Source organism: Theropithecus gelada, chromosome 10, assembly GCF_003255815.1.
Source record: "Theropithecus gelada isolate Dixy chromosome 10, Tgel_1.0, whole genome shotgun sequence".
Lineage (NCBI taxonomy): Eukaryota > Metazoa > Chordata > Mammalia > Primates > Cercopithecidae > Theropithecus > Theropithecus gelada.
The window spans coordinates 29,944,341-29,952,476 of NC_037678.1; the positions used below are offsets into that span (position 1 = coordinate 29,944,341).

General features: G+C 49.0%; 1 protein-coding gene across 1 annotated transcript in view; it reads right to left on the bottom strand.

The window, feature by feature from the left end:
• The window catches only part of HDHD5 (haloacid dehalogenase like hydrolase domain containing 5), a 29,118-nt gene extending 23,775 nt beyond the window's left edge, over positions 1–5,343 (bottom strand). Inside the window, exon 1 of the mRNA XM_025399910.1 lies at positions 5,273–5,343. The gene's annotated coding sequence lies outside the window, so the exon portion shown is untranslated. The remainder of the gene's footprint in view (positions 1–5,272) is intronic.
• Positions 5,344–8,136: the final 2,793 nt, after the last annotated feature.

Here is an 8,136-nt window from a genome sequence, read left to right on the forward strand (position 1 = left end):
ATACAAAAAACTAGCCGGGCAAGGTGGCGGGCGCCTGTAGTCCCAGCTACTCGGGAGGCTGAGGCAGGAGAATGGCGTAAACCCGGGAGGCGGAGCTTGCAGTGAGCTGAGATCCGGCCATTTCACTCACTCCAGCCTGGGCGACAGCGAGACTCCGTCTCAAAAAAAAAAATAAAACTAGCCAAGCGCGGTGGCAGGCACCTTAAATCCCAGCTACTCAGGAGGTTGAAGCAGGAGAATCGCTTGAACCCGGGCAGCAGAAGTTGCAGTGAGCGCCAGTGCACTCCAGCCTGGGTGACGGAGTGAGACTCCATCTCGAAAAAATAATAATAATAATAATATAAAAAGAATAAGTTAGTGGTGTCCTCTAGTCCTCAGCTTTGAAGGGCAAGATCTTAATTCAGTTCAACTACAGTTGATCAGAATTTAGAAGACTAACTTAAGTCAGTCAAACTCACAATAGCCCAACCCTTAAATCCTGCCAGGGGACATAGCCCTCTAGGATTGCAATGTTCCTAATCCCTTCCTTCTATTAAACTACCTAGAAACTGATTTAGTCATTAGAAATTTCTTGGTATGATGTCTTTTAAATATGCCCACAGTTTTTTTGACAATCGGCTCCTTAAAAGCTTAGCCAAGCCCGGTGGCTCACACCTGCAATCCCAGCACTGTGGGAGGCCAAGGTAGGCGGATCACCTGAGGTCAGGAGTTCAAGACCAGCCTGGCCAACATGGTGAAACCGTGTCTCTACTAAAAATACAAAAATTAGCTGGTCATGTGCCTGTAATCCCAGCTACTCGGGAGGCTGGGCCGGAGGATTGCTTGAACCTGGGAGGTGAAGGTTGCAGTGAGCTGAGATCGCACCACTGTACTCCAGCCTGGGCAACAGAGTAAGACTCGATCTCAAAAAGAAAGAAAGAAAGAAAAAAAGGCCAGGCACAGTGGCTCATGCCTGTAATGCCGGCACTTTGGGAGGCCAAAGTGGGTGGATCATCTGAGGTCAGGAGTTTGAGACCAGCCTGGCCAACATGGTGAAACCGTCTCTACTAAAAATACAAAAATTAGCCAGGCATGGTGGTGTGTGCCTGTAATCCCAGCTACTCGGGAGGCTAAGGCAGGAGAATCACTTGAACATGGGAGGCAGAGGTTGCAGTGAGCTGAGATTGAGCCACTGCACTGTAGCCTGAGCGACAGAGTGGACTCTGTCTCCAAAAAAAAAAGCTGGAGTTGGGTGGGTGTGGTGGTTCATGCCTGTAATCCCAACAATTGGGAGGCCAACGCAGGTGGATCACTTGAGCCCAGGAATTCCAGACCAGCCTGGGCAACATGGCAAAACCCTGTCTCCACAAAAAGTATATAGGAAAAAAAAAAAAAAAATTAGCCAGTCATGGTGACACACACCTGTAGTCCCAGCTACTCTAGGAGGCTAAGGTGGGAGGATCACTTGAGCTCAGGAGGCAGAGGTTGCAGTGAGCCAAGATTGTGTGCCACTATACTCCAGCCTGAGCAACAGAGTGAGACTCTGTCTCCAAAAAAAAAAAAAAAGCTGGAGTCTCATTCTAATTCCCCTCCCATTGAGTGTGGGCTGGGCTTCACTGACTTCTTAATAAATAACATGGGACAGAAGTGAGTGTAGTTGATTTCCAAGGCTAGGTCATAAAAGATACGGTGACCTCCACCTTGCCCTCATTTGGATTACTCATTCTAGGAAAGCTAGACGCATGGCAGAGATGTCATGTGGTGAGGCCATTCCAGCAGCCCTATAGAAAGGCCCACATGGTGAGGATCTGAGGCAACCTACCAGGAGTCAGGAGAGATAAGCTTGGAGGTGGAACCTCCATTCCTGGCAGACCCCTTGACCAAAACCTCATGAACCACCCTGAGGCAAAACCACCCAGCTAAGTCACTCCTGAATTCCTAACCCTCAGAAACAGGGAGATAATGAAGGTTTGTTGTTTTAAGTCATTACACTTTGGGGTAATTCATTACACAGCAAAAGACAACTAATATCTTGGTGATCAGGACTGTGTCATACTTAGTGTTATTAATCTTTAGGAGTTCTCAGCCTAATTCAACAGTGTTCCCCACATGGGCCTGCCTTGCTTTCATCCTTCCTCCATTGTGGACTGAATGCCGTAAGACCGTTGCAGCCCATCCAAGGCAGGAACCAGAAATGGGCTGGGTTTTGCTGTTGTTTTAGTTGGTTTGGTTGGTTTGTCTGTTTGTTTCAGAGAAAGATGACAAAAGGTGCACTTCGGGAGATTCCAACATGATTATTGAATCAAAGACTGTGTGTGGATATGGTAAGTCTATTAGATTCTCTGGGTTCATAAGCCAGAAAAAGGTAAGAACCATCCTCTAAGGAGAAATCTCACAGCTAAGGCTTGCCATGTTAAAGAGTTTGCACTTCCAGAAACAAGGGCACTCATGTCTACCCTATACTGTTCTAGGTGTCTTCCCATCCTGCCAGATGCACGGAGCACATATTCTGCAACCCCTAGCTCTATCTTTTGGGCAGTGCTGAATAAACACTAACAAACTCGGGCTCTGTGGCTTACATTGTAAGCAGACCCCTTGCCCTGCTGTTACTTAACACATCTTTATTTTGTTTCCCAGTCGTGTTACTCTACCTTTCTATAATAATCTTCCTACAAATCACCTTAATTCTGACATTCATGGCTGACACACTCACATTAAGATGTTCTTTCACATTCAAGTTCAGAATATTTGCTCCGTTCACTTGATTGAATTTGGAGACTTCCCAAGTCTTTACATCAGCACGTCTTCTGAGTTTATCCAGATTATGTTTTGTACCCTCTGTACAAATGGACCGTGGATGTTAATTAGAAGGGCCTCGCCAGTTTTCAATCACATGTTACTTGTGGGGTTTGTTAAATTAGCTTTTGTCTCAGAGGGAGCTTCGGTGCTTGGATTACACTATATTTGGAATTCGTAGCCTTCTGTGCACTGACTTGCCCCGCCTTCCTACCGGGCTTCAGAAGTCCAGGATTCTCTAACTTGAGCATCCATCAGAATCACCTGGAGGTCTCCTAAAAACACAGATTGATGGCGCGCCCCTTGGAGTTTGGATGTGCATATCCGATCAGCTCCCCAGGATGCTCATGCTGCTGACCCACTTTAGGAAGTTCTGCTTTAGGAGTTAGTATGTCTTTGAGCAGACGCTGGACTGGTATGTTCTGGAGACCATGCGCTTCCCATCCCAGAACAGATGCTACTACTCCCTGTTCTCCATCCCCAGCCCCCAGCCACACCTATATGACCACAGTTCTGTTCAACTGGTGCCCCAGCACTCATATCTGTGGGCCCTGCTCATCTCAAACGATCCATATTTTTCTCTCAGGCCTGCCTTGCTTTCAGTCATCCTCTGTTGTGGCCCGAACACCATAAAACAGCAGCCATTCCTGGCAGGAATACGAGGTGAGCCAGTTCTTTTCAGGAAAGGTGACAGAACAGAAGATACACTGTGGGAAGTTCCAACCTCATGCATGTACAAGCTCGATGCCCTGGACTCTAAGCTGCTTGAGGGCAGTGTCTCTCTGATTCACCTCTGTCTCCCTCACAGGTCCCGTTATGCATGGTGCCTTGCACATGATGGGTGCTCAGTTAACATTAATAGGCAGGTGAGGCCAGGCGTGGTGGCTCACACCTGTAATCCTAGCACTTTGGCAGGTGGAGGTGGGCAGATCACCTGAGGTCAGGAGTTCAAGACCAGCCGGGCCAACATGGTGAACCCACATCTCTACTAAAAATACAAAAATTAGCTGGGCATGTTGGCACGCATCTGTAATCCCAGCTACTCGGGAGGCCGAGGCTGGGGAATCACTTGAACCCGGGAGGTGGAGGTTGCAGTGAGCCGAGACTGCACCATTGCACTCCAGCCTGGGTGACAGAGTGAGACTCCATCTCAAAAAAAAAAAAAAAAAGCAACAGGTGAATGACTGTTCATACTCCTACTTTCTCCACAAACTTGCAAACATGTGTCTGCATCTAGACATCTGTAAACCTGCTATCACCCACACGTATTTTCTATTAGTTAGGATTAGGTTTGGCTGCAAGTCACAGAAACCTCCAAAGAGCAGTGGCTTAAATAAGAAAGAAATGTGTTTCTCTCACATAAACAAAGTAGTTGGAAGAGAACAACACAGTCTTGGTATTGTGGTTCCACAAACTTGTTAGGTACCCAGGCTCCTATTTTGCTCCTTCACGGCCTTCACTGCACAGCTGCTACTTCGTGGTCTAAGATAGCTGCTCAGGCTCCAGCCCTTATGTTCACATGCCAGCCACCAGGAAAGAGACAAAAAGGGGTATGCCATTTCCCTACAGGTGCAGTTCCAAGGGGTCTCTTACACCACTTCTGCTTACACCTCATTGGCCAAAACTTAACCACATGGCCATGCCTAGCAGCAAGGAAGGCTAGAAAATATAGCCTTATACCTGGCTAAAAGTCATGGTTGCTTTTCCACATGAGAAGGAATAAAGGATAAAAGGAGGGAAATTGGCATATCCTACCTCACACCAGTAGGAGGCAGACAAAAGAAAAGAGAAGTCGGTTCCCAGCCCAGGAATGGCAGGGAAGCTGTGGCTGGAAGAACAGGGGTGGAGGATGGGTAACAGGCCACAGAGAGATGGGTGGGTCCCCCTGGCTGGGGGTCAGGAAGGGCTTGCAGAAGGGTTTACTGCTCACTGTCTCTCTCTCTCTCTCTCTTTCTGTCTATCTCTCTCCATCTCTCTGTCTCACACACACACACACACACACACACACACACACACACTCAGTCTTGCTAAGAGAGAATTCTGAGAAGGTGGAGTTCTCTGTAGGGAAGGAATATGTATTTCCTACTCATCATGTTTCCCTGAAAATGGGACTTCTATTAATAATACTCCTGGCGGCCGGGCACGGTGGCTCAAGCCTGTAATCCCAGCACTTTGGGAGGCCGAGACAGGCGGATCACGAGGTCAGGAGATCAAGACTATCCTGGCTAATACGGTGAAACCCCGTCTCTACTAAAAAATACAAAAAAACTAGCCGGGCGAGGTGGCAGGCGCCTGTAGTCCCAGCTACTCGGGAGGCTGAGGCAGGAGAATGGTGTAAACCCAGGAGGCGGAACTTACAGTGAGCTGAGATACGGCCACTGCACTCCAGCCTGGGTGACAGAACGAGACTCCGTCTCAAAAAAAAAAAAAATAATAATAATAATAATAATAATACTCCTGGCCTCTCTCTACCTGGGGAAGAGGAAACGTGACTTACCTGAGAGAAGCTGGGAAGGAAGAACCAAGCATATGTGACTTGGTCCCCTCTCCTCTTTAGAAGCCAGCTGGTCCACCGGAAGTGTGTGTTCTGCCTGTCCCTGCAGTGCTGAGGGCTGGGCTTTATACCTGTGCCAAGGACAGGTAGATACCTGTAATCAAGGGTAGCATCAGCAAGCCCGTGTTGTCTCCCAAATAAGTGGTGTTCTCCAACAAGCTTTTAGCAGTAACAAAGCTGATATTTTTATTTTCATCTGTCCCTTGTCTATTTTTCAATGATTTAGATTTAAGCAGAAAAGCCTGGGTTCCTTTTGTGTGTGTGTGACAGGGTATCTGTCGCTCAGGATGGAATGCAGTGGCGCGATCAAAGTTCACTGCAGCCTTGACCTCAACCAATCCTCCCACCTCAGCCTCCGAGTAGCTGGGATCACAGGCATGCATCACCATGCCCAGCTAATTTTTTTGTCTAGGCACGGTATCACTATGTCACTCAGGCTGGTCTAGAACTCCTGGCCAGAAATTCTCCTGCCTCCACCTCCCAAAGTGCTGGGATTACAGGTGTGAGCCACCATACCTTGTCTTTTTTTTTTGAGACCGAGTCTGACTCTGTCGCCCAGGCTGGAGTGCAGTGGCACGATCTCGGCTCACTGCAACCTCCACCTTGCCACTGGAGCCCTCCAGCTTGCCACTGGAGCCCTTGGGCCTGTCTCTGCCTGTCGCTTCACCTTGTCATTCTCATAGTGCCTCTTGCTCTTGCCCTCCTTACCACGTGCAGAGTTTACATTCAGGATAGGACCAAGTGTCAGGTATTGATGCCACAGAGGCAATGAGCTCAACCTTTGGCATTCTCTGTTCTCCCTGTGCTTCCTGCCTTCAGAAGGGACCTGGGGAGTTGGGGAGGAATGGTCCCGAGATCGCGTGGGCACCTGAACTCACTACAACAGAGGTGGCCAGTTATTCTGGTTATCTGCGGGGGATGGGAAGGTGCAGTAGGGGTCTCTAGTCTGGGACTGGTGGAGAAAGAGGCTGTAGGAGTTTTAGGAATAAATCACTTTTGGAGCCTGAGGCGGGAGGATTCTTTAAGGCCAGGAGTTGAGACCAGCCTGGGCAACACAGGGAGACCCCAATTCCAAAAAAAAAACTGGCCTGGCACAGTGGCATGTGCCTATAGTCCCAGCTACTCAGGAAACTAATGTGGGAGGACTGCACCACTGCACTCCAGCCTAGGCGACAGAGACCTTGTCTCTTAAAAAAAAAACAAAAAAAAGGCCAGGTGCAGTGACTCACACCTGTAATCCCAGCACTTTGGGAGGCCAAGGTGGGCGGATCACGAGGTCAGGAGATCGAGACCATCCTGGCTAACATGGTGAAACCCCCTCTCTGCTAAAAATACCAAAAATTAGCCGGGCGAGGTGGCGGGCGCCACCTGTAGTCCCAGCTACTCAGGAGGCTGAGGCAGGAGAATGGCGTGAACCCGGGAGGCAGAGCTTGCAGTGAGCTGAGATAGCGCCACTGCACTCCAGCCTGGGCGAGAGAGCGAGACTCTGTCTCAAAAAAAAAATAAAAAGAAAGAAAGAAAGTAACTCAGGGAGCTTCCTAGCCAAACGGACAGCTCTCCTCCGCCCAGTGCTCTTGATGGGGTGCTCCCATCCCAGCCCTGCCCAGCTTCTGCCTTTGCCATGTCCCCCTGTTCCCTTCCTATGTCCGTACTGTCATCTCCCCACCCATCGTCACTTGCTCCAGGAAACTCTGGCCCAAAGTGCCTGAAATGCTGGCAAGGGACAGAGCCCTTGGCACAATCCCTGTGGAGGGTCAGGCTGGGTCATGGCTCCAAGTGCAGGCAGAGGAGAGAGCCCTAGAGATTCAGGCTCCCAGCTGCCCCCGGGCCAGGTGCGCCAGTCTGACTCCTTCTACTCAGTCCAGTGTACCACGTTGAAGACAGGCTGGTTTCTTGTGGGAAAGGGGCAATAAAAAGAAAAGGAGAGGAGGGAATGGGAGAAAGGAGAAGCTAGAGAGAAAGAGAGAGAAAAGGAAGGGCAAGAGAAGCTTGATCAAGGAAATTTTAAAACCCAACAGAGATGAAGAGGAGGGAGGAAGGAAACACCAGTAGACAGAGTTCTTTTTTTCTTTTCTTTTCTTTTCTTTTTTTTTTTTAGAGGCAGGGTCTCCCTCCATTGCCCAGGCTGGAGTGCAGTGACTGAGTCTCAACTCACTGCAGCCTCAACCTCCTGGGCTCAAGCAATACTCCTACCTCAGCCTCCGCACCACACTCAGCTAAATTTTGTATTTTTTGGCAGATATGGGGTTTCGACATGTTGCCCAAGCTGGTCTCAAACTCCTGAGCTCAAGTGATCCACCTGCCTTGGCCTCCCAAAGTGCTGGGATTACAAGCATATGAACCTCTGCCTGATTCTTTGGTTCTGATCACAGTCAGAACCAAAGAACTGACAGAGTTCTTTTTTTGTTTGTTTTGTGTTTTTTTGTTTTGGTTTTTTTTTTTTTTTTTTTGAGATGGAGTCTCACTCTGTTGCCCAGGCTGGAGTACAATGGCACGATCTCGCCTCAGTGCAAGCTCCGCCTCCCGGTTCAAGCGATTCTCGCCCCTCAGCCTCCGGAGTAGCTGGGATTACAGTCTCCCACCATCATGCCTGGCTAATTTTTGTAGAGATGGGGTTTCACCAAGTTGTCCAGGCTGGTCTTGAACTCCTGACCTCAAGTGATCTGCCTGCCTTGGCCTCCCAAAGTGCCAGGATTACAGCCCTGAGTCACTGCGCCCCACCTGGATCTCAAGTCTTGATAAGATTTAGGATTGATTCTTTCAGCAGGACTATTTAACAGGTGGTGTCCCTTCCAATTTGCATCCTA